The sequence below is a fragment of the Rhipicephalus sanguineus genome, chromosome 7, assembly GCF_013339695.2.
Source record: "Rhipicephalus sanguineus isolate Rsan-2018 chromosome 7, BIME_Rsan_1.4, whole genome shotgun sequence".
Lineage (NCBI taxonomy): Eukaryota > Metazoa > Arthropoda > Arachnida > Ixodida > Ixodidae > Rhipicephalus > Rhipicephalus sanguineus.
Window position 1 is genome coordinate 170,401,802 of NC_051182.1, and position 22,291 is coordinate 170,424,092.

Below are 22,291 nucleotides of genomic sequence, written 5' to 3' on the forward strand. Positions count from 1 at the left end.
GAATGTCTCGCTATAGTCTTTGCTCTCCGGAAGTTCGACTGCTACGTCGACGGCGTGCCATTCGTGGTGGAGACGGACCACATGGCACTCACCTGGCTTAAGCGCTTGCGCGAGCCCTCGGGCCGCCTCGCGCGCTGGGCGTTGACCTTGCAGCGGTACAACTTCGTTGTGCGCTACCGGAAAGGGAGTTCGAACGTCGTGGCCGACGCCTTGTCGCGTGCCCCCGTTCTGGCGTCTGACACTTGTCTCCGCCACTCCCAAGAGCACTCGCACCGAGTAGACTCAGGGGCCCCTGGCTCCAATGGGTCGAAAGGCGCGAACCCCGACGGCGCAGTGACTTTCGAGTCGACCGCCTCGGGTGAGGACGCATACCTGGTAGACCCTGTCACGTCCGCCGGTATCGTCTTCAGCAGAGAGGACCTACTTAAGGCACAGCAGGACGATCCGTTTTGTCAGCAAATTGTTGACGGGCTCAAAGAGCTGAGCTCCCAAGAGGAGCTGGGCGGTCAAGCCGCCGGGCGCAAACGGACAGCTGGTATTGCTGTCGGCGCCGAGTGCCGGACGCAGACTGGTATTGCTGCGGGCACGTTGGACTCGTATCTGCTTGATGCTGATGGCGTTCTCCTGCGCTATGTCCCATCTGAAGAAGCTCCCCAGGAGTCTTTCAAGGTGGTGATACCACGCAGTTTAAGGAAAGCAACCCTCGGCTATTTCCGCGACTCGCGGTTGGCCGGACATGCGAGTGGCCTTAAGACTTTTCAAAAGTTGTGCCGCTCTGCTACCTGGCCTGTCATGAAGCGTGATGCCCTTCACTACGCCCGCTCATGCCGCGTGTGCCAATGCGTGAAGCCTCGTGGGGGCAAGCCTCCCGGGCTCATCGATAGCCAACAACCCTGGCAGCCGATCGACAGCCAACAACCCTGGCAAGTCGCGGCCTGTGACATTATGGGACCTTTCCCAAGAAGCCGGAGAGGCCATGTTTTTCTCCTGGCTGTCACAGATCACTTCACGAAGTGGGTCGAGCTGTTTCCCCTTCGGAAGTTAACGGCACGCGCAATCTGGGACAAGTTGATCGAGGTCTTTACCCGCTTTGGCTTTCCGGTGGAGTTGATCACGGACAATGCGTCCTATTTCACGGCCAAGGTGTTTGTGGATGCGTGTGCTGCCTTTGGCATTAAGCACCGCAAAACAACCACGTATCACCCAGAGGCCAACCCGACTGAGCGGATAAACCGAAACCTCAAGCCCTTGCTGACCGCCTTCGCGCAGCAACACAGGGATTGGCATGCCTGTCTTAACGAGATAGGCTTCTCCTTGCGGTCCACGGTGAACCGTTCAACCGGGTACACGGCCGCTTTCCTCAACTTCGGGAGAGAGCTGCCTAACCCCATGGACCACGTTCTGCGGGGCGGCAGCGGGGCGTCCGCCACAAAAGCCGGCCTGTCTGGCTACGCGGCGGAACTACGCTCACGGATGGACGCAGCCCTCGACCTGGCGCGTTCCAACCTGGCAAAAGCGCGAGCTGGACAGAAGGCCCAATACGACCGGTCGCATCGGGAAGTGCACTACGATGTCGGCGATCTTGTCCTCAGGTGCAATCACGTCTTGAGTGACGCCGCCAAAGGCATCTCGGCCTCCCTGTCGGCCAAGTGGTTGGGCCCATACCGAGTGCAGACCAAAGTGTCGCCTCTGGTGTACAAGCTGGCTGACTCCCAAGGGAGGCAAGTCGGCGGTCCAGTTAACGTCTCCGACCTCAAACCTTTCGTTGCCCGCAGCAACGACTTGGGAGGGGGGGAGGCGGTCACCGAACCGCAGGAAAACCGCGAGAAGGCTGGCTCCAAGCCACGCCATCGGTACAACCTGCGGAAACGCACCTAAGCAACCTTTCTCCCACTGACAGGTAGCTGGACTTTATTGCATACCATGACAGTGAATGGAGAATAACCGCTGAGGTGCGGCGGCGCACGTCTGGAAGTGGTAGAAGGCCCTCTTGGCTGAAAATACCCTCTGACGTGTTGTCCAAGCCATACCCTGGCAAGCGCCCCCTTTGCTGGGCAACACCGTCAGGCAAGCACCCCTTTTTGGCAAGCCGGCTACGCTGGGGTACTCCTGTCCACTCCTGCATCGCCCCGTCGTCTCCCTGCGCCTGGCTCTACCATGCCGCCAGCCTGTTGCTGAACCTGTGACCTGCTGTTCTCTGGCCATACCTGCGGGGTCCTGGTTCCTGCTTTCTGGCCTGCAGCCACGACCACCCTGCCCTACCCATCTGGCAGCCTCGGTAGCCGCCCTCGGCGGCTGGTCCGCCCACTCAAGCTGTGGCCCAGGTCCGAGCGTGGTCGCTCCGGCCTCCGTTCCTGGCTGCCTGCTGTTCCGGCCTGCAGTTCCTGTGTGGCCCTCGTCCCAGCGACTTCCGGCGGTTGGCTGCCGCACGCAACTTGCAGCCACGCCTCGTACGTTCCCGGCTGCCAACCTCTACAGTCCGCCGAACTTCAAGCGGGCTGGCTGCCTGCCCTTGTGCAGCCTTGCCCCCCGTTCCTCCTGGGCTGTGGACCTTCTTCCCGGCGGTGGCCTCTCCCTGGTGGTGGAACTTTTGGTGGGACATTTCGTGTGACCACGGCTGACCTATGGACTGGTACCTTTGGGAAGACGACACCCCCTTGTTGGACTGTGCCCCGTTGGCCAGCCCCCTTGCGGCTGAGCTGACCTTGCCACTTGGCCTCGGACAGCCTCTTTCACAGGCTGGCCTCGGTCTTTAGGAGGGGGGAATGTGGGAATCGAGCGCGCACTTCCCTTTGGCGCCTCGTTCCCCAGCTAGCGCGCGTGTTGGCCCCGCGCGGCTCGAGCGCCGGGAACCGCCGTTAATCGGCCGTATGGCGACCGCGGCGGCAGCGCAAGGCCTCTTTGTCTGGTGCAAGCCATGCGTCAGCCTCCCGGCGCGCGGGCACGCGTCCGGGCATGCCTCGACATGCTCACATGCTCACGCCACCAAGCTAGCTTACGTCACTGTGCAATGCCGTTCCCATTGGCCACCAGTGACAACCCCCTTCCCCCTTGAGCTCGCTTCTGTCTGGCGCGGGCTTGCCCGCGTCAGATGCTCTCAGGCTAGCACGAGAGGTTGACGCGCTGCTTTAGCAGGCGGCTTCTCGTTCGTGTGCTCGACCGCTGCCCTTTGTGTGGTAGCCTTAGCGCCGCTGGCAAGCGTACTCGATCGGTCTTGCGGAGTTCCCCTTACGGCCTGCAAGCCTGTGAGTGTCGTACTGTGCTGCATCTTGGGTTAATAAACCCGTGTTGTTTGTTGACATCCTGCTTCGAGTGCCTTTTCTGCGCCGTGCCGGAGTCGACGAACCCGGCCGTAGCGTCTTTGTTCGCTGCGGCAGTGGAGAACGTCGCGTCCCTTGCCGGTCGCCTCGTAGGGTAAGCGTCTCGCAAACCTATCTCCACAATATATATACATATATGCGAAGTAGAGGACGTGCAACACGAAAACGTTTTATTAATCCGACGTTTCAGCCGGGGACCGGCCTTCATCAGGGAAATTAGGGTTCCCTGATGAAGGCCGGTCCCCGGCTGAAACGTCGGATTAATAAAAAGTTTTCGTGTTGCACGTCCTCTACTTCGCAAAGCATTGATTCCACTGGATCCAAGAACACTTCCTTCCTCATATATATATATATATATATATATATATATATATATATATATATATATATATAGCAAGTCCGCGCGAACACTCAGGTTCTATGTACGTACAGGCTGTTTCACACTTAGGGGAAAACTCGGAGCACGTTCCAAAGCGCTTCGAGTTTTCCCCTAAGTGTAAAACAGCCTGTAAATGTGCAACGACAATAAACTAGGCTTACCTTCGATCTGCTGCCGTTTCAACCAGCGGCCGTGTCGTCGCACAGCAGCGTCTCCAGGAATACGTGTGTACGTGAAGACCGTCGGAACGTAATCAGGGTGCTTCACGAAATTAGACGGCCGGCCTAGAACGGAAAACGAACGCCGTCAACGGTGACACATAAAATTCAAAACAAAAAGAAGAGGACTTGCCTGAGATAAAATGCGCACTACAAAGGCGCGAGTGTTGACGTGATGACGAACGGTCGGGATTCAGGCGTCTGACAGCCGCAATCCACGCTGCTCTCCTGGCCGCCTTATTCTTGCTCGGAAATCTAAAGAAACTAACCTTGTTTTTCCCGTAAAAATAATTTGTGCAGCCGTACGCAACAGTGAGTAGGCATTGCTAAAAAGGCAGCCACGACATCAGTCGCCTCGTAACCCTGCCGGCGGAAAGCGGTTTTGGCGGTTTGTTTTCCATCGAAGTAGACGGCGTGCCTAGCGAGTGGTTTTTCCGCGCGTGCGCACAAATATTTTGCGAATGGTCAATTCCTTTGTTCAGAGATTTAAGCGCATGACAGACGTCGTGTGATGTCACTCAAATAAATTAAATGGTCGTTACAGGCAACAACCTTTGATTAAATCCAAGTTTTCAGCAGCTGCCATGCAAGCGCGCCGTAAGTCATCATCATCATCAGCAGCCTGTCTACGCCCACTGCAGGGCAAATGCCTCTCACATGTTCCGCCAATCAACCCGGTGCTGTGCTTTCTGCTGTCACGTTGTACCTACAAACTTTTTAATCTCATCTACCCACCTAATTTTCTATCTCCCCCTCACGCGTTTGCCATCTCTTGGAATCCAGTCAGTTACTTTTAATGACCACCGGTTATCCTGCCGACGTGCTACGTGCCCGGTCCTTGATTGATTTCAGCTATGATATCCTTAACCCCCGTTTGTTCCCTGACCCACTCTGCGGTCTTCCTGTCTCTTAAGGTTACACCTATCATTTTCCTTTCCATCGCTCGCTCCGTCGTCCTCCATTTAAGTTGAACGCTCTTTGTAAGTCTCCAGGTTTCTGCTCCCTAGGTAAGTACCGGTAAGATGCAGCTGTTATATACCTTGCTCTTGAGGTATATAACGTCGTAAGAACTTGAAGTTTAAACAATAAATAAAAAATGGTTGAGAGCACGCGTCAAAAGGGGATGAACGACGGTGATATGAAATATTTGGAGGTTGTGTGGAGTCGTTTTTTTGCAATGCATTTTAATTCCCAGGGTAATAAATCAACGTATGCTGACTCGTTCACGGCCGTTTGAAAGTACGCTGAACCGAATTAGTGTAATCATACTAACGTAGATAAATACAATGTTTCGCATCAAAAGTCGTAGTAAGATGTATTTGTAAATCACTCTCAACGGTCGACTCCTGATAGGGAGTGATGCGGTCACTGTATTAAAAAGAATCGCAGGGTCCCTTATGCATTTGCTTAAGATGACTCGAAGGCGAAATCCATCTTCCTCTTTTTGTTCAGTCGATGTATCACTCCTACCTCTTCCGAATGCTTTTGGACGTACAGTGGTTTTACACAGCCTCCAGGATCGGAGGCGTTGCAAGCTACACATCTCCTGATCTTGCATTGCCTCCGTCATAGACTCACCAATCACGGAGGCAATGCAAATCGAAGATGTCGTGTGATGACGTCATCATGTGACGTGACGTTATGACGTCACAAATTTTGGAGGTCTCCGATGTCACGAGGACTTCATAACGTGACGTCATCGTGTGATGACTTTTTGCATCACTCGTGCGGACGCTGCCGACTCGGGACGCCGACTGTCAATTTTCGCGTTTGATCAGGAATATAAAGCTTTCGCCGTAAATATTCAATCTTGTTGCAGCGCGGTAAAGAACAGCAATATCCAGCCAAAGGGGCCAAAAGAATGGTGGGAAAGAGCTCTCTTTCTCCTCTTCCTGGACATATTCGCCGATTTTTCGTACTGTTTTCCAAGTTTTATTATCTAGTGACAAATGAAACACGAACAGCAGATCGCGTCCCTCAAGCATTAGGAACTGTCAAAGCGCGCCGTCCTGTGATCACCATTGAGAGGCACGCACACCCGATTAATCAGCACTGCGCAATCGAAAACATGAATTTGGCTCCCGAGCGGCAAACCGCAAGCGTGTATCTATCTCTCATCATAATGATGCGAACTGTACAACGCGCCGCACTGCTGGCCTTTCATTCGGAGCCGATAGTACATGTAACAAGTTTTAATGTGCATCCAATTTGCCCAATCTACGCTAGTTGTCCGCAATAACCCGATGGTCGATGAAGTTATTAATTTTATTTTGTCGGCAGACGTTTTGTGTACACAGATCCACATGACTACAATTGCGAGTGGAGTGTGTACTTTCGTTCAAATTTGTTTACAGAACGATAACTTTTGCGAATAAGCCGTAAAATTGAATGCGCTTCGCTTCCAAGTCAGCGTAGACTCTCTTTAACTCGCTTGGCGGGACGTTCGCGCTTTCACGAAAGCTTATTGAACGCCATGCAGTCCAGTGAGTGACGCTACGAACTATGTGGCATGATCCTGACCGCAAGGGCTCTGTGTATATAGAAAATAATTTAAATGTTAACCTTTATTAACCTCCTGTAATGCTAGCAGCCACCTAGAGCAACTATCATTACAAGAAAATACCGGTAGTAGTCGAGGAACGCCGTGCCAAGCGAGCGAACAAAAACGAAAATACTCTGTTCTAGCCAGAGCCTAGCAGACGTCAGAAGCCGAATCCTAGCCTTTTCGTCACTGGAGCGCCGTTCGCAGCGCCGCCATTGGTGGCGCACGAGGTGAATATCTGCCAAACAACAATAGACATGGTACAAGCTCGCATATATCACTACACAATAAGTACGAATTTTGTGAACACACGTTTCACTTTCGTGTAATACCGATTCCTATGACGGAGGGAGCAACTATATTTCTTTTGTTTTTTTTTTCTTCTTCTCCTCAACCCTGTATTTGTGTTTCAATGTCTGAAATGAAGACTCAGACTTATGATGCCCCTCTCGGCAGCGTTGGCACGCCTCAAGAACCAGTTGCTTTCCGAGCAATGAATCTTTCAATGCTGCACCGTTGGAGCTTCACGGCAGAACACTTTAAAGGCTCTGCTCAGGTTTCCACAAATAACCGGTCTCGTTCAGCGACTGTTACATTAGCGCGTTTTAGTGGCACAAGCAACGAGTGGCACTATTCTTTCTTCTCCAAGCACTTCCTCTGGAGCACTTCCGGTTTTCCCAATATTCACGAAAAGCCTTTAAAGATAAAAGTGTTACGAAATCGTTGGTCATGGTTCAAGTTGACATCCACATTGCATACGTATCATATCGGACAATCGGAGTTCAGTCAAGGGTCTATTAACTGTCAGGATGAATAATGAAAATTAGTTGAATGGGTTCGCTCAAAGAGTAAACGCTTTTATTTTGAGCAGCTGGGGTCGTCGCGGCTCCTGGTGGAGCAGACCTCAATCACGCGTTTTTTTCTACGTGGCCTCTGACATCCGCTAAGGTAGCGCGACAAAACACTATGTTAATCCAAGGAACACACTGGGCACTCAAATTCAGAGGTAAGAGTGCCATTACCATACACCTAAGTCAAGGTTCAGGATCGCTTAGAAAGTTTAAAAAATCACAGCATATCCACGGAGTGAATGATGATGAGTGGGCGAAGCTGCGGAGGTTCATCGGTAAACCCTGAATCTTCCGTGAATTCTGCCCAGTACATCATCACCGACGTGAGATCGGGTGCGTTTATACTAAAGGTTCGATGAGTTATGACGACTTGCAGCTCACTTTAATTTTACATGTACGCTGTGAATTTTCATTGTTTAGAAAACCATTGCTTTAGAAAACATATGGCGTCTTTCGTTAAGCAGCTGGCGTCTTTTCGTTTTGCTTTAGAAACATCTGGCGTTCTTTCGTTTTGCTTTTAGAAAACATCTGGCGTCTTTCGTTGGTTTATTTCATCAATCAACGGCGTTTTGAACAAAATTTTTATTGTTTATTCACGCACAGGAGAAATCTCACCAGGCACTACCTTGGAGGTAAACAATGGCTGCTAATGGGAATGAGAGACAGAAGAAGTCGGCTTTTAGCTAACACTTACACTTCTACTTCTACTAACGTTTCCTACTGGAACATGCCAATGGCTGCTAATGGGGAATGAGAGACAGAAGAATTCGGCCTTTAGTTAACGCGCACGCTGCGAATTTTTTATTGTTCAACAACGCACAGGAAAAATCTCCTACCGGCACCACCTTGGAGGTCAAGATCTGGTACTAGCGTTACGACTGGTTACGCACTACTACGACTACGAGGAACGAACGGGTGCCGCCTTAAGGAGCTTCGCCCCTAAAATCATTGGTTAAAGCAACTCATCCTCTAAATAGAGGAGGAGCTGGTCAAGCTTACCTCAAATAGCATCGATTAGCCTGAGCGCGCGCCTTTAATTCTTCGAGTCCAGAACGGATTTGTCATTAGGTTTTAAGGAAGGGAGACGTTTCATGTTTAACTTTTCGTGTTTTTTAAATAAAAGACGTGCGAAGTGACAGAAATTTCACACAGGGCCTTCCGCGGTTCATTTCTTTGCAGCGTTCCTAACTTAGATACCTCGAAAAGATGCACAGGATTGGCGGAGTCGCAAACGGGGCTGAGATGAACCGCAAGTCAGAGCCATCATGTACCGATTTGGCTGCATTCGCAGTTGCCATAAGGCTGTGTAGAGGGTACAATGAGCTTCTGTACTGTGAACAGCACATGTTCATAATGCGAAACCGTTACATAACTCAACTGTAAAAAAATATCTTGAACACGAAGGGTACTAATCTTCTCGTGCCGTCTTATGGATGTGTAAGGGCACCGCATGAATATATGAGCAAATTAAGGTTTACTTAAAGGAACTTAACGTAGAATAAAGCGAAACAAGAGTGGATAGGTGTGCATTGCAATTGCACTGAATTTAGCTAATTTAATGCGACTGAGCCACATAAAATTCACCAAATTCAATAAATAAATCACGCATGCAGTGATTCAGGCATCAATCATGGCACTCCTACGAAACAAAATGTTAACCCAATAAATACACCATGTCGCACAAATGTCGCTACCCGAGCCCTAAGACAATGATTGTTGTCGCCTTCAAATTTGTTAAACACGTTTCACATGCGTTTTTTTTATATAACGATGTTATTACAGCGCGTGAAATGACTTTTCAGGATGTAGTGATGTACCGCTAAGAACACCTTTAAATAGCGGAAGACACCAACTCCAAAGCTGAACTTTAAGTAGAAGAAATAGAAGACGCTTCGCAAGGGAAACACAGAAAAACACAATTGCTTCAAGGCTGGAAGATAAACTACGCCAAAAGACTCTACACTCGAAACCTTTTCAAACCCATAACGATCTTTCGATCACTGAAACAACCTTCGTACACAATAATTTCTTACAATTTGTTTCAAAGGGTGTAATTACGACACAAACACCCTTCGTACACCCTGATTTCATATAAGGGTGAATGAAGGGCATATGTTAAAAAAAAATCACAGTTTTCCCGCAAGGGCGAAATTGAATGCGATAGCAAGAAATCGAAATGTCACACGAAGAACCAGAAGAAGCTCGATACTTGCAGCGTGCCGCTGAAGCACAAAGAAGGACGCCCTAAATGAACGCACAGGCATGCTCAGGGCAAGAGTGAACTAACTGTAATATTTGTTACGTCTATGTCCTTGAGGAACACGCTGCAAGTGTCGACAATGGAGAATCAGACGCTTGCTTGCTTGCTTGCTGCTTGATTGCTCGCTTGCTCGCGTGCCTTTTTGCTTGCTTGCTTGACCCTTAACTCTTGGCTCTTACCCACTACAGGCGGTTAATATAAACCGGCGGTTAATATAAGTGGGGAAATTTAGAATTAAGACTCTGTTAGATATTTCTTCTTCGTTTAAACTGCGGCGCGTGAAGTGACCCTCTGCGTCTCCTACCACAGGGGGCGTCTGATGCAACGTGTGCCTAAAGTCCCTGAAAAATATACAGTAGCGCCAACTGCGTCCCTTCGCCTCTGCCTCTCCTCCTAGCAGCTGCAGCAACGCCTCTAGGGTGTCCTCCGGGAAACTACAAATTTTACCCGTTGTAGTGAAAACCTCTTCTTTCTGCTGTTGTACCGGTGGTTGGTGCCACTGGCACAGCAGATCGGCATCCTGAAGCATCCAAAACCACCGTACTCAAGCGCGGTCGACCATGCACCGTGCACCGATCAAGTAAACAACGCAGATGAGGACAAAGAAGATGGCGCCCGGACAACCTTCTAAAAAGCAAGTGCGCCACTCTAGCGATTTCTTAGCGCCGCCGAGTTTGCAGTAGCGCTGCCATCAGGCGCGAGCACTTTTGCGTACTAAACGATTACGTACCGTGAAATTTTATGCTGTCGGACACCATGAAGAGACGCCACTTGCTTCAGTATACATTACATTGCCGTATTTATCGCTATTAGGAGCTGGCTCGCCAGTTTCTTAAGCTGGGGCGAGGTTCCGCGCCGTAACCTGCATCCATCCATTTAAAGCGTCGTGGAACGCAAAGAGGAACGCTAGGCGCGTCATGTGTTTCCTCTAGTCTGGCCGTTAATTCTCACAGGGCGAGCAGGGAACGCGGTCGAAAGCCAGGCGAGCTTCGGGTAGCTATCTTTAGGGCCACTTTGTTGTGCGCGTCTCGAGGGCAGTTTTCAATTTGAAAGAAACACGGTGTAAGAAAAATAATTTAGGTGTGGACACTCTCCGCCCGCCGCGAAGGAGAGCGCGTCCAGATAATGTTCGCCTTTAATACATGCGCCGGCCGCAATTTCGTGGGGGGCGCTGCGACATGGGCTAGTGTGCCTGGGCTTAAGAAACCTATTGCGACGAGGCGAACGCGCGTTTTTCTTCATTTTTTTTTTCACCTCATTGCATTTTTTCACGGCGAGTTTTCATACGGCCACGGTGTAAACGGCGCACCCGACGCACATAGCGTCCCTAACAGCGTTGCGTACGTAAAAGCGCGGCGTCTTGCTTAGAGCGCGTGAGCAGTCTTTCTGCTCGCTGACTTCTCACGTGCGCAACGCCGTTACGGACGCTACGCACGCAGCTCGTCTTCTGTAGTACATGCGCCGGCGCGGTTGCGTGGGAGGCGCTGCGACATGGGGGCCGAGAGGAGGAAAGAGGCGAACATTATGTGGACGCGCCGTCGGGCGGAGTGTCCACACCTAAATTAGTTTTCTTACACCGTGGAAAGAACATTAGGAGCGTTGCGTCTGCAAGGGTCGACAATGGAGAATCAGACGCTCTTAGATGTTTCTGGTACATATACTTCATCAATATCTATACAATTGTAAATTGTGTGTATAGTTAATCAAAAATGTAAATTAATCAAGCCTCGTGCATATATGTATAGATAACAACGTTTGTCACGTCTTCATATGATGGTAGAGGATTGTACGGAAGATTCACGGGGTTTCCCGATCTTCTCCGAGCCAGCTCCTCAATCATCATTCACTTCGTGGATATGGCGTGATTTTTAGGGGCGAAGCTCCTTAAGGCGGCACCCGTTCGTCCCTCGTAGTTGTCGTAGTCGTAGTGCGTAACCAGTCGTAACGCTAGTACCAGATCTGGACCTCCAAGGTGGTGCCGGTGGGAGATTTTTCCTGTGCGTTGTTGAACAATAAAAAATTCGCAGCGTGCGCGTTAACTAAAAGCCGAATTCTTCTGTCTCTCATTCCCCATTAGCAGCCATTGGCATGTTCCAGTAGGAAACGTTAGTAGAAGTAGAAGTGTAAGTGTTAGCTAAAAGCCGACTTCTTCTGTCTCTCATTCCCATTAGCAGCCATTGTTTACCTCCAAGGTAGTGCCTCGTGAGATTTCTCCTGTGCGTGATTAAACAATAAAAAATTTGTTCAAAACGCCGTTGATTGATGAAATAAACCAACGAAAGACGCCAGATGTTTTCTAAAAGCAAAACGAAAGAACTCCAGATGTTTCTAAAGCAAAACGAAAAGACGCCAGCTGCTTAAGGAAAGACGCCAGATGTTTTCTAAAGCAATGTTTTTCTAAACAATGAAAATTCACAGCGTACATGTAAAATAAAGTGAGCTGCAAGTCGTCATAACTCATCGAACCCTTTAGTATAAACGCGCCCGATCTCACGTCGGGGATGATGTACTGGGCAGAATTCACGGAAGATTCGCGGTTTACCGATGAACCTCCGCAGCTTCGCCCACTCATCATCATTCACTCCGTGGATATGCTGTGATTTTTTTTCATACCATTTATCTCGCGGACTTTTCCAACTGAGTCACTTAGAACTGCAGCGCCCTCGGGCGCTCTAGCGGCAGAATTGCACAAGCCTCTGTTTCCGGCTAAGAGCCATGCTCTTAGCTGCCAGCTCAACTAATTTCAACTGCAATCTACAAAGTGCACGAGTGAGGAGGTTCCTGTACACTGACACGAATGGCGCTACTTTAGTTATTTTTCAGGGACTTTACGTGAGCCTGGTGTTATTTGTCTTTTTTTTTCTTTCCACATCCCGAGTGCGTACAGAAAACGGCCACTTTGTCGTGCGCGTCTCAAGGGCATTATTCGAAATGACAGAAGATTAGGAGCGCTGCGTCCGCAAGTGTCGACAGTGGATAATCAGACGCTCTTAGATATTTATTTTTCTTTTAAACTGTGGCGCTTGGAGTTACCCCCTGCGTCTCCAGCCACATGGGGCAGTATGATGCAAGGTGTTCCCGGTGTTCTTTCTTTTTTTAGATGCGAAGCAGCTCTTTGACTAGCCTGTGTAAAGCTGTCCCTCCGTGCGTCCGTACGAACGCGCCGCAACGCGGTCCCCTCGCCGCAGGTGCTGGAGCAGTGCCAAGTAGGTCACGCCACAGCTGCGCGTTGACGTCACGCGCCCCTCGCAGTTCGCGCTGACGTCACTCTCTTCCTCACCTGCCGCCTCGTCCATTGGCCCGCAACACCTGCCGCTACCGCCGCTCGCTCCGCTACCGCGGCCGCCGCTCGCTACACCGCCGACTCGTCGGTTCGCGCGCAATAAACCTGACGCGCGCCATCTTTTACACGTTGAAAAAATTAACACCATCTTTCCAAAGGGAACCCTGATGGGTATCGAAGCCCCCGCGTTAGCGCCGTTCAACCCGTGACGCCACCCGTGCGCAACGCTGCTGCTTCGCATCCCATGTGGTTCCCATAGGGTAGATGGTGTTAATTTTTTAACTCGAAAGTGCTTTATGCCGGGGTCCACCAAGTACTTCCGTTACCGGATATCACGTTCATAAAATGGACGCCAACGGGTGAGAAAGAAGAAGAACCAAGAAAAAAAGATCTGCCGCTGGGAATCGAACCCACGACGTCGCGGGCGCGACAGTAAGCTAAACCAACTAAACTACCTCGCAGATGCTGGACATAGCACGAACGCGCCTTTATCTTTCACACATTTACTCTCCGCTGGCGGCGTAGGTAGGCGGGGAGGAGAGGGGCGGTGCCGCCATCTGTGAGAGCTGAAAAGAAGTAATGCGTCACGGTCGACACTTACTAGCGCTTACTCCGAGATTCCGCGCGATATCGGAGGTCATGGTTAAAGCATCTCGATACCAGCGAGGGACACTGCATGGCCGCACTGGCGTCGCCGAGGCAGCCTAGACGCTCTTACGTTCTTTGCATTTCGCTTCGTGTGAGCGTGCGTCGGCTCATCGGAGTAGTGCAGCTTCCACATGCACCAACGGGATTTCTCCGCCGCCGACTACTTCGAGTGCGAAAGCACCGACTAAAAAACTGCTGCAATACGCGTTGCATAAAGGACACGACTTCGACGGGCGAATGCCATGCCTTGGTGGAGCGAGACAGAGGCCAGCGGGACGCACGCGTTTGCAGCTCAAGCTAAAACCTCTACAAACTAGGCGTCAACATGGGCGCATCCACGCCAATTGGTGCTAAAGCTGCCAAACACGAATAGACATTGTACAAGCTCTCATATATCACTATACGATAAGCACTACTTCTGAGTAGACACGTTTCACTTTCGTGTTATACCGATTCCTATGACGGAGGCATCACTCATGTTTTTTTTTTCATTACACATCACGAGTGGGTACAGAAAAAGGCCACTTTGTCGTGCGCGACTTTAGGCCAGTTTTCAAACTTAAAAAAAAAAGGAGCGTTGCGTGATAGAAAAATTGGCCGCGTATCTGCGTGCTTCGCTGCAAATGTCGTGTAAAGACGATAGGACAGGCGCTGTGTGAGATATGGACGCCATCTGGCAATACGTCGGGAAACATGAGTGCTGTGTTAAGGCAGGTAGCGCAAAGAGACACGGACACAAGCGAAGAATAAGTGCACAGGACACAAGCGAAGTGCACTTCGCTTGTGTCCGTGTCTCTTTGCGCTACCTGCCTTAACATGAGTTCCCACAAACTAGCCCAGTTATCCGTTCTCGTAAGTGCTGTGTTGCGTGCTGGTAGTCCCAGCGCAGCAGCAGACGAAGACCGGCGGTGACCAACGCGATCGACGGGGAAGCCAGCCAGCCCGAAAACGCGGTTTGGCGCGAAGCGCTGAAGCAGAGAAACGTCCGCACTCAACGAGTACTCTCCACACACTCTTTTATTTACACGTCGCCTGGGTAAAACAGGAACGCCAGAGCGGCGCCCACAACCGGCAACCTGAAGGCCGCCCACAACGCTGCTTTTTCATTTTTTAAATATTTTTTTCACCTTCTTGGCCTTCTCAACACCAACCCATGGCATTCGTACAGTGCAATACAGAACCGAAACCGAAACACAACAATGAGCTCGTGCGAAGGGCACGGAAGAAGGCAAATTTCAGCGCAGTCGCATTTTAAGCTTTGTTGAAACAGCGTTCACTAGACGACGACGAAGGAAAAGAAGGCACAGGACAGGCGCTGCCTGTCCTGTGCCTTCTTTTACTGCGTCGTCGTCTAGTGAGCGCTGTTTCAACAAAGATGAACGCATACCAACTCGCTCAAGCTTCCATTCTTATGCATTTTCAGCGCATCTTAAGAAACTAGGGTCCTTAAAATTACGTATGTATGCATTTTCTATTAGGAACACGCCACCTAATACTTACCTAGTGATGTTGCACCTCAGATATGCATGATGTTTACTTTTTGATCGACAACGTTCACAAGTATGAACAGCCGTACCAGTTCAAGACGGCTGGCCCTTGTGCAAGGGGTTCAACTTTGGCCGAGTGGCTGAATCGAGGGACGTGCCGACAAGCAGAAAGACAGACAGACAGAAAGACAGACCAAAATTTCTGCGTTTAAGTTCCCCAAGAAAGACTATCGTCTTTAAAACACCTTACGCTCCTCCGAGATTTGCTTGCCACCAGCGGTACATGGTGTATATAAATAGCTCGCCGTTATTTCGCTGGCGCATACCTGGCGTGTCGCTGAGTTGTCTAACGCAGCGCGCTCGGAAGCAAGGGGTTGCTGGTTCGAATGCGCGGTCGGGTGCTTCAGAAATTTTTCTTCTGCTTCAATTTTCCTTTGTGCCTTTTTTATATATATACATACATATACATATCCGGGACATGGCGGCGTCGACAGACGGCGACAGCAAAAATTAGCTGAGAGTGTCCATATAATTGCTATCGCAATAATATAACACCTTAATGGCCAACTCCGGCGATTTTTTGGCCATGTCAAAGTAATGGTGCTTTTATGTTCCTGAGACGCTCCTGTTACGGGCCCGATAGCAGAAATACTCGGCAAATTGGAGAATAATTTTAAATAAGCAAAAAAGCGCTACACCGAAACCGAAACCCAACCGAGTGTACTGTCTACGTATGACGTAGACGTTGTTACGAACGAACCGGAAGTCGTGCAAGGCGTGCCGGTCACGCCGGCGCGGAGTATGAAAACTGTGACAGCCGGGACGACAAGCGAAGCGCCGGCCAAACCAACGCTGTCTGTCGCCTTGTGCACAGCAGACGCTCGCTGTAGCGGCCTAAGCGCCGAAGTTAGCGGTGCCCTTGGCTGCGTCACTTCCACCGCCTTGCCAACACTGACGTCACAGACGCAATGTTGCCAATAATTGTGGGAAGCCAGGAGGGCGTTTGCAGACAATCTTTAAAATTCATTTGCAAACAATCTGCGCATGTCTCAAGCCTGTAATTTGGCATAAATGACGGAAACGTGCAAAGGAACGTACCCAGCGAATTTCACTGAGATCCATCGACCTCGAAAAATCGCCGGAGTTGGCCTTTAATAACTGGTAGGATGCGGGGTATTTCTTGAAATGTTACATCAATACATTCTTGTCAAGAATTTTTGGTATATTACCCTGGCGAATGGTTTAAGCCGTTTAGCGTCAGTTACAATTTACAGCTGCGAGCAGCGACATTCCGTTTTTTTTCTCTCGATTCTGATCGTTGTGCGCACACACCAACTGTTACAACATTTTACGATATAGCATGCATGCACAAAAAAATCACAGTTGCGTCTTGTATTTTCCCAGAGTGGGTGGTGTATTTAGCTATCTTCCTCCCTGCATGAACTAGCTAAGGGATCTACTTGATAGAGCTTCAGAAGGAAGGAAGGAACGAGTGGCAGGGGGGAGGAACCGCTTTGTTTATGTTTTCGAAAGGGACCCGCCGCGGTGGTCTTGTGGTGATGGTGCTCGACTGCTGACCCGCAGGAGGCGCGATCGAACCCCGGCAACGGCGGCCACATTTTCGATGGAGGCGGAAATGCTCGAGGCCGGTTTACTTAGACCTAAAGAAACCCAGGTGGTCGCATGTCCACGCCCCCCCCCCCCCGGCACTAAGGCGTCTCTTATAATCATATTGTCGTTTTGGGACATTAAACCCCAACAACCATTATGTGTTATTATATACTTTTGAAAGGGCGTTAGGGTGTATGTTTGCTTAAACACCCCGTTCCACTTTTGCCAGAAGGATGTACTTTCCTTATTACACCGTTAAAGGGTGTCAGTCCATGAAGTATGCCCATGAAAAGGCTTTGATCCTGCTTGTTACGCACTTTCCGTGCATAATTATCCGAAAGAGGAGTAACGGAGCCCGATAGGCGCACGCGATAAACAGATAGATCGTTGAGGAGAAACCGCAGTGAGATGCATGCCGTGTGAATACCTTTAGTCTGCAAAGGGTACCACCGCGCGGGAGGTGCAGACCGTGTGCAGAGATACGTTTCGTGTGCAAACCGTTGTCAAGGGAACTCATCATCTTCGTCATTCTTGGGTCAGCCTTCCGACTTGTTTTCGTGGTGGTGTGTTGGCTGTTGTGTCGCGCTCGGACTGTTTTACGTTTTGCCGAACCCTGAAGTCAGGAGATGGTCTTGCCACATCGCGACGCTGCGCTCTATATCTCCGGCGTAGTCACGGCACTGCGTCGCCACCGGCTGGGAATGGCTGCCGAGAAGACAGTAGGCCTATCGGATCCATGATTTCAATCTGACTCTGGGCACAAATCGGCGTTGCATTCTTTCACAAGTGAGTGATCGCTCTTTATTCTGCCGCACCGATCGCGTGCGCGAAACTGATCGCGACTACCGGTAACAGACTCGATCGTGTTGTATAACGCCCGCACCAAATGTTCCGCGGGGACCGGCTTGGACGTCAGCTCGGCTTTGCTTTGTGACCGCCTGGATATTGGCCGCCATTGTCGTAGACCACCCGGGCTCTCGCTCACCGAGGATTCGCCGTGGTGATGAGCTGCGAGCTCGCGATATTGGACAAAGTCCTCGCCGCTGTTCTGCGACTCGTGCGAAACGCATTGCGGTCGCCGGCAGCGAGCTCGATTGTATGTCGCGCGCTTCAATTGTGCCGGTAGGGGTTGGCGGGTACTTTAGCTAGTCGACTTCAGCTGAGCTTCGGAGCTCTGTGGAAAGTTGTCGCCATTATCGTCGCCTTCCCCGTCTCTCGCTCGTAAGCAGCTCGGCGCCGTTCGTGGCGGCGGTCCCGCGTTCGCTCGCTCTTCTGTACGAGATTCGCTGGTGGCAGCGGCGTTCGACGGGCTTGGCCGAACTGTAGGACGCCGCTCGCAGGAGCCTCGCCGACTCGTTGGCGGCACGGTGGTTGGTGGCGCCTCGGCGTGATGGCTACGACGGCCGTACTTGAGCTGTTGCGCTATGTGGCTCAAAATGCGTCTTTGATGATGTATGACATCTCGGAGAAATTACTTGCATGCCATAATTTAGACGTGAGCTTTTATTTCACGTTGCATTTATTTGCCATGTGCGTGCGTCTTCATGCTCTTTGTAGCGTGTGACTGACTATTTGCAATCATTTTGTCCTTTGCCGGATGCAGCCGTTGCCCCAGCGCACACAGCAAGCAGAATGCTGTGTGCGCTGGGGCGTGCAATACCAGTCATCTATAGCTACCGTTGGAGCAGCTTCACAAAACGGATTGTACGAGATATGACAACGCGGCTGGACCTGTACTGGACATTTTACAGTGAAATAAATGAAAGAAAGGAGAAGCTTCACATGTATACAGAAAATTAAAACGTTTCATTGCCTCACTTTTCTTTTTCGTTGTCGCATTGACTGCGAAAGACGTGTTACATGCATGAATAAATATTTATTTGGCGTGTTTTCTTCCATGCCATTTGTTGGTCACCGCGGAAAACACCACGCGAAAAAGTATTAGGCCTTGCGGATTGGAATGCATCAAATCGTCCTTGGGTATTAACAGATCACTTTAACTGGGGCTAAGAACTTCATCTGAATGGAGCACTTGAGTGGTCTGACTGTTCGTTCGGCAAAGTGCAGTTGAGGGAACTAACGGTTCCCGGTAAAGTGTAAATGTGAGAACTAAACTTTAGTTCATTGAGGTTATCTGTGGGGACTAATAGCTGCCGGGTAAGGTGTCAATGTGAGGACCAAATGTTAGTCCATTGTGGTGAACTGTGAGGACTAACAGTTAGCTGCATGGGGACTAATGGTTAGAGCCGGGGCCTTCAGTCCTTAAAGGAAGCAATGGTTGCGGCTCCCCATTAGTCTACAAAGAGACGAACCACACACCCTTTAAAACCCTTTTCTCTAAGAGTGTAGAGTACATGGGTGTGAGTTATAGACACCAATAATACCTATATGAGTGTAATATGGTTTACAGTGCACACTTCACATACCAAATTAAATTTTGGCAAGCTCGACTCTTATTCTCCACATTTAGCTCATACTGCGCACTTTCGCGTGCGCACTTAAATCCAGCTCAATATCACAGATGTCTGTTTTTAACATTCCTGTCAGAAGTAGTTCCTATCTAATTTACAAAGAGCTCGTAAAGCTGGGCGGAGAAATATGCTGCCCAATGATCTCGACAGACCCAAAGTCATTTTTCTGGGGTCTTATCTCATCCAGCAGTCCGTAAATGCATAACTGCACTTTACGGACTTGTGCACCAGCATTGCATGCGCTGGTTGGGCCGACACGATAGAGATCCATCTGATAATTCGAATTCGTTGACTGACTGAAAGTGCGTTAAACATCCGTCGGGTTCATATTAGAGGATCGGTGTTTTGCGGTGCTATAATGAGCCCACGTACGCTGCGAATATTTATTGTTTTATTACGCCGAACAGATGTCTGCCACCGGCACTACATGGGCGGTCAAGATAATGTGCCTATATATAGGCGATGGTTGGTTTTCGGCTGTGTAGCGCAGTTGGTCGCTCTTTTATTTTTCTTTATTGCCTCACACAAGTATTATCACACTAATCGTAAACCAGGGAACAGTACAATGATACGCCATCAGCTGTTAGCTCACTGCATGGTAAAACTTTGGTATGTGTAACAACGACTCCACTCTGAGAACGCACTCCGGTACATCCATCTGCAATATCTGCATTTCGACAAAACGAGACACACACTCGCGAAAGTAGTCGCGGAGAGGTCTGACTTCCACATCGGCATTGTGAAAGGCCGGTCGGGTTTGCCATATATTATGCAGGCCCAGGAGCATAATAAGGTCGTAAGGTACGCCATCTTCATTTTTCAATGGAGAGAAACCTGATTCCATGTGAATTTAACGGTAACTTCTGTTTTAGAGTTCTCTGTAATAAATCCCAGAAAAACACCCCACTCCCGCAGTCAATGTAAACGTGTTCTATGGTCTCAGGTTTTTTGCATAGGAAAACAATCTGGGCCCATGGTACAAATAATCCCTTCTCTTCCAACCATGTTTTAACTGGTAAAGTGCCGGTGTGCAAATTAAATAAAAATGTTTTAACTCCTGCCGCTACGAGCATTCTTTTCACGCGTTGAAGTAAAAAAAGCGCAGTTGGTTGGTATTTGTGGTGTTTTAGATTGCAGTGGCTGTGTGCGGTTGTGTGTTTGTACACGTGCCGCAAATACACCGTCATTCAATGGTGATACAGTTGGAAATACCAAAAATTTCGCCAACATAGAGAACAAACACCATGCTTTCTTTTTCTCGGTTAGTCCAGATGGTTCAACTGTTAGTCCCTGTGGAGCATCCTACGAGGACCAACATTAAACTAACTGGAGTATGTGCTAGGTAGTAAAAGTTGAACCCCTGTAGTTACACTCGAAGTTGGTCCAAAAATGGTTCAAAATCTGTGGAAACCAATTTAGTCTCCCGAAGGACCAATGCCATACCCCATTTTAGTCATTTTGGGCTTAGAGTGTAGCATGGATGTTACGGTTACCAGACGGATATCCCTACAATAATTCAGAGTATGCGAAGTGCTCGCACGGAAGGCCGAACGTACCACGTATAGCTCTAACGCGTCATGCTAGAGGCAGACCTAAAACCCTTGTATCTCGTTAACAATGAACCACCTACGCCCGCAACCATGTTATATGCGGCGCAAGGATACTGCCTCTGTTACTTCGGCAGTGCTGCAGAGTAGTTGTGAGATGTAGTATAATCATCTATTGTGTATGCGACACAAGCGAAGAATAAAACTGGCAGTCCTTTAAGCTAAAACTAAGGAGAGTGCCTGCGAAAACCTATGCTCTTGCGTTTGGTGAATTGATAATTCACTCATTTGATTCACGTTTAATTTACTTTTCAATAACATTACATTTACTAAAATCAACTTGCCTTACGTCGCTTCCCTCTTGCTTCGCTTTAATGTACGTTGATTTCATTTATGTTAACTTCAATTTGTTGTTTTAGTCACACGGCGTTAGTACATGTGTAGTAGACGTCACGAGAAGCTTGGTACCATTCGTGCTAAAGAAATATCCCGACCGATGTGTTCTGCAACGATTTCGCCTTATTCGTAAGTACAGAACAGAGTGTGATTAGAATAACACGTAAACAATTTATAGTACTACGTACTTTACTAGAGAAAAGCTGCTGTGGCAACAGGATGTCGACTGGTTCAACACGACTCAGTACTGCTGCTACTGGAGCCGAAATCTAAACGCAATGGATCTCACTTCCTATTAGTTAGAGCCACCCTTGTAGCTACGTCGATGCTGTGCCTCTGTTCGAAGTATAGGAGTTCAAAATCTCCAAAGAAGTGTACTGCTATGGGCGCTCTGTAATATTCCAGTCTCGGCACCTGTCTTTTATATGAAAACAAAGACTGAAATTTAGGCTCCAATTTATTTCATAAAGGCCGATGAGAAATCCATCCTCGCCCTCAGGTATTGAAGGTGCGCTCGGCCACCTTATGTGAAGGATCTTGGAGATAACTTGTACTGAGGATTTTATTACAGTGGTTAAAGGGAGGCAAAAGAAAGAAAATCCTTTTTCTCATTATTAGAAGATTGACACAAATTCGAAATGCCCACGCTAGCTGCGAAAAGCCGCTCGGTAAAGGGTAAAACGCGCAAAAGTGCGTGTGGCGGCGCCACCTTGAAATTCTCGCATCAAGCGCCGTGACATCCAGATTTTCACGTTGCCTACAAGGACCAACGTAGTTGATAATCCATATAAAAATTAAGTACATTGTCCTCCAAAGGGGCCAGAGACTTCACAAAGAAAGTTTCATGAAATTTCGTTCAACCATTGTCGCTAAAATACGAAAAATACTCTTTGACCTACGTGACTTCAGGCGCTCATCTCCTGGCGCGAAAATTTAAAATGAAACTACATTTGCCTGGATTTTGTCGTCTATTACTTTAAGTATGATGGTGAAACTGACGACATTAGAGTTCGCAGAGTATAATTTACAAATATAAACCGATTCAATATTTCACATTAGTTACCTTTTAACCAGAGCTGCGTGAAGCCAAGGATATTTTGCCGTTGTGCATCACTGCTTAGACTATTAAGGCGAAAGTGTTAGCTGCCTCACCCAAAGCGAGAAGTCACCGTTAGCAGTGTTGTCCGCAAAGTGATTTCACGTAGTCAGGAGTAACAGCTAGATCACGCCAACATGTTGCGGTATTATAGCGTGACAGGTCACAAAAAGTTGTGACGT